This window comes from Callithrix jacchus, chromosome 2 (assembly GCF_049354715.1).
Source record: "Callithrix jacchus isolate 240 chromosome 2, calJac240_pri, whole genome shotgun sequence".
Classification (NCBI taxonomy): Eukaryota; Metazoa; Chordata; class Mammalia; order Primates; family Cebidae; genus Callithrix; species Callithrix jacchus.
Window position 1 is genome coordinate 184,498,258 of NC_133503.1, and position 4,944 is coordinate 184,503,201.

Genomic DNA, 4,944 nt, shown 5'->3' on the forward strand with positions numbered 1-4,944 from the left:
TATAGAGATTCTAGTTTTCTCTGCATTTTGTCTATTTTTCAATTTCCTTTCTTTTCACTTAGCTCTATTCTTGCTCAACAGAAGTAATGGCCTTTTGTAAGTAGATAATCTGCATGTTAGAAGCATTCTTCCTAAGCTACTGCCCGTCACCATGTGGTGGTTACTCCCAGTCTCTGTTGCTCTAGAGCACTTGTCACCTCACTCTAAATTATCTCTATTCTCTATAGTCCTCACTTACCTAATTCCTGTAATCTTTTTACTCAAACCCTTCAACTTATATACAGCTTTCTCTCCCTCAGGTTTTAAGCTTAATGCATCATCTTAATTCATCTTTCGGCATCTATTGCTGCTACATGCTGTTCTCTTTCTCCTCTATTTTACATCTCAATCACCCAGAATATGCTGTATTTCAAGAAATCACTAGTCTGTGTCGGGCATTGTTATTAGCAAAATGATACAGCCCTTCCTATAGAAAGCTCCTGCCTTCACTGCTTTTGCATTAATAGCTCTGATTAGTCCACTTAAAACCATTGTTCCTGTCATGCAGAACTCTATTGGCAAGCCTCACAACATCCAGCCAGTAGGTTAGCAGCTCCTTAGATTCAAGGCACACATATTGATTCAATTGACTTTGGACAGAATGGTAAGATTTGTCTTCAACTTTTCTCATGGGAAACATAGACACAACCCATATGGAAAAACCCTAAATCTTCCTGCCCAAGAAAATAATTCGATAATAAACAACAGCTTCCACTAAAACAGAATGAAATTGTTGCTTTAATACATAATAAAGCATATGTGTTATTTTCCTTTAGTTTTCTTTTAAAAATGCATACTAACATTGCTTTAGTTTGGTTTTCTAGAGTATCCTGCATAAATGGACACAAACCACATTCACTTTGCTATGTGGACTGGGGAGATGCAAACTATGTCTTCACTGAATGCCCAGATATTTCCACATGCTCAACCTTCCACTTAGCTTCCAGTAAAACATGTTTCTTTATTCATAACTAGGAGAGCTCTCCTTTTCACAGCTCTGCAGTGACATGATGGCATACTGAATAGAAGTAAAAGGTTCATATGAAACTGTAATGTAAATATTATTCACATATTGGAACCCTGTAAACAGTATTAATATTTTTCCTGTGAAGCTTTTACATTCTTATGTTCTGTAAAGCACAATTTAAGCATTCACAATTTGGATATATTTGTGGTAAGAGTATATTTTACCTGATATTCCTCCCTCTAAGATGTGTCAGCTGGGAACTCTGAACCTCAATAAGGAGGTGGTGAAGATGAGAAAAAAAAAAAAGAAGAGAATTTGAGTTTTGGTTATCTGAAAAGCTGTCAGGAGAGTTGGCAGACTGAAGTCCAAAAAGGGTACTGAAGATGCACTGTTAAAAAACCAAAGGCGGGCGCAAGGATTGCTTGAGGAAATCCATGCCACTAAGGAACTGAAACCCGATCTGCTCTTGGTGATTATAACAACTTCGAAAAAATCTGCCAAAAGCCAGATTCTACTGCAACTGAAAGAGCAATTGCTAGACTAGCAGCACATCCTCTTCTGAAGAGAAAGATAGATGTGTTAAAAGCTGCTGTTCAAGCCTTTAAAGATGCAAGACAAAATGTTGCTGAAGTTGAGTCATCAAATAATGCTTCAGAGGACAATCATTCTAAGAATACTTTGCATCCAAATGATAATGGAAGTAATTTACAGCATGAAGGAACTATTATCAGTGAGCAAAAAGTGAGCCAAAACACTGACAAAGAAACCAACATATAATTCAAAGGAAAAAGTAGCTAGGATGGAACACGACCTAAAGCAGTGAGTATTCCAAATTCTCCATCAGTATCTTCAAAAAAGGATTCTGTAGTTTCCATTGAGTCCCAGAAGACACTTGCTGACCCAAAACTGAAAACACTAAGTAAGACAAACAAACAAAGGCTCTGAAGACTCACTCTGTGGTAACAGTGATGGCAGAGAAGAATTATGTGAAGAGGAGGAGTATTTTGATGATGATAGCACAAAAGAAAAGTTTTTCAAACAGTCTTCCCTGTATGAAGATAGTGATAATGGTGATGACTTCTTCACTGGGAAACACAGATGGACATGAAAGAAGGAAAGTAGTCATTCTTCAGTTAAGGAACAAAAAAGACTAAAAAAAATGTTACTTAAAAAAAGATACAGGTGAAACTCATGGGTTACAAGAAATGACAAAACCAAGCCAAGGACAAAAATGAGAAAGTTAGAATCAGTGTTCTCTTAGTATCTAAAAGCTCTAGGAGAAATGATGAAGAACAGGTTCCAAAAACCACATCCCTGTATTTTCCACAGAATGAAACTCAGATCAAGAATAAGTTTAATAAGAAGCTACAAAGAAGACCTGAAAATTCAAAACAGCAGTTGCAGCTTCCTCTTCATCCTTCTTGTGAAGCAAGCAGAAGGCAAAAAGAACAGCAATCTAACATTGCTGTGTTTCAAGAGAAAAAAATTATCTTTGATGAATAATTAGTGCCTCTTTCTGTAAACTTTTCCATCTAATTTTTTTTTTTAATACAGGATCTCACTCTGTTGCCCAGGCTAGAGTACAATAGTGCAACCATGCTCACTGCAGCCTCCAACTCCTGGGCTCAAGTTATCCTCCCACCCCTGCCTTCCAAAGGGCTGGGACTACAGGTGCGTGCACCACCATGTCCCTCTTCCTCACCCCACGTCATGTGGCTATTACTTAAACTTTTATTTGAATAAGTATCTTAGGGGAATTATAGAATGTTTTGTATTTATTTTTTTAAAGTAAATTCAAGTTATGTTTACCTAAGCTTTTCACAAATCTAATATGCACTTAAACTGATTTTTAATAATATCCTCCAGTTTCCCCTATGAAGTAATTTGGGGACTATAGTGGTCTCATATTTTCTCTTTAGTGTTTATCATGAAGTGTGCTTCGCTGCTTCAGCTCTGTTTCCTTAAAAATAAAGGTCAACATACGTTTAAAATAATAATGGAAACATAGGAAATCATAGCTATTTAAACCAGATCATCCTTGTTAAAAATCATTCTTGTTAGCAAACTAAAATAGTAAATTACATTATGGATGTACAGATAATTACATGAATACTAATCATTATAGTTTTAAGTACTCGTGATCATGTACTTTTAGATTCTAAAATAGTTGCCTAGGACAATTTTGGGATTCTTAATTATATTTTAGCTACTTAAGCAAATTTTTTAAATGTAGCAATACAACCAATAATTTATCTTTCATTGCATATAAATATTTCCATTAAATCATAGAGTATATTTTACCTATAAGATATTGGGAAATATTTACGTGTGTGTGTGTGTGTGTGTGTGTGTGTGTTTTATCATATTTCCTTTGAGACTAATAGTGAAGGCAAAGTTCTAAAACTGAATCTACCAAAATGGGATTATATGGGTGAGGGATTTATTTGGATGAACACTTCTGCAAGATAAGGTGGAGGAAGCAGGAATAGACAGAGAGCCTTCAGCCACAATATTTGTAAACTTTATGAAGGAGGAAAGAAAATAAGGAGGGTTAGGTAAAATGAGTTTCAGACAGTAGCGCAATTATTAATGTACTTTTACAAGCCAATGGAGAGTTATCAAGCCAAATTTTCCTCCATTTCGAGCAGGAACAGGCCTGTGGGGCACCTCACTATGCTTTGCCATTGCCTGTAAACATCTATGAGAAGGGGATTTTGGAATATAGGTAATGATGGATACAAAGAGGAACCCCAGGAGCTGTCAATCAACTGTGATAGTCACTAGGAGTGATGTGCACGAAGCAGTCTCATGGCAGCTACAAGCCCTGACCTCTCGTTTCATACTAAAGCAAAATATCACTTTATTATGAAGACCATAGGGCTCCCTAGTTGCTATAAACCAGTTGCTATGGTTTGAATGTGTCCCTCAAAATACATATGTTGGAAAACTAATTCCCTATGCAACAGTGGGAGGAGGTGAAATCCTCTGCGAAGTGGTTACGTCATGATGGCGGCACCCTCATGAATGAATGAATGTCACTACGAAAAGGCTTGACAGAGAAAGTTTGGTCTCTATTCCTACCTTCGGGTCCTTCCTTCATGAGAAGATACAGTACTTTTTCCCTCCGGTGGATGCAGCAACAAACTGCTGTCTTAGACTCAGACACTGAACTGCAGGTGAGTTCATCTTGGATTTCCAACCTGCAGAACTGTGAGAAACCAATTTCTGTTCTTTATAAATGGCGAGGTAGTAGCAAATATTTTGTAATAGTACCACAAACAGATTGATGCAACAATTGTGAGGAAATGATTTCTGTAACAATTAATATAACATAATGCATCATTTTATAGGTTAAATAGTCTGTGAAGTAATTTATTTATTTGGAGGTTCTGCTAATCTACCTGTCCCTGATAATTAAAGATGTTGAGTATATTTTTTTATGTATCTATTGGTAATTTGCATATCTTCTTTGGAGAAATGTGTGTTCAAATCCTTTGCCCATTCTTTAATCAGATTATGTGTTTTGCTATTAAATTGTAGAAACTTCTTATATATTTTGAAAATTAACCCATTATGAGATATATGGATTGCAAATACTTTCTCTGGTTTTATAGATTGTCTTTTCATTCTGTTGATTGTATCCTTAGCTGTGCAGAAGTTTGCTTGGCTTTTGTTTTTCTTGTTTGTTTTTATAGTCTGATATAGTCCAACTTGCCTATTTTTTTGCTTCTGTTTCCTGTTCTTTTAGTGTCATGTCCAAAATGTCATTGCAAATAGTAATATCAAAAAGATATTACTGAGGATTTTGATTTTCAAAAAACCAAAAGATAAATGATGATGATGTGAGGAAATTGGAACCCCTGTACACTGTCCATTGAGAATGTATGAGGATACAGCAACTATGAAAACAGTATGGAGGTTCCTCCGAGAGCTAAAAA

The 4,944-nt window shown here is 36.0% G+C and overlaps 1 pseudogene; it reads left to right on the forward strand.

Annotated features, from left to right (window-relative positions):
• Positions 1-1,250: 1,250 nt before the first annotated feature.
• Positions 1,251-2,509, forward strand: LOC100398911 (serum response factor-binding protein 1 pseudogene; annotated as a pseudogene).
• The last annotated feature ends 2,435 nt before the right edge of the window (positions 2,510-4,944 follow it).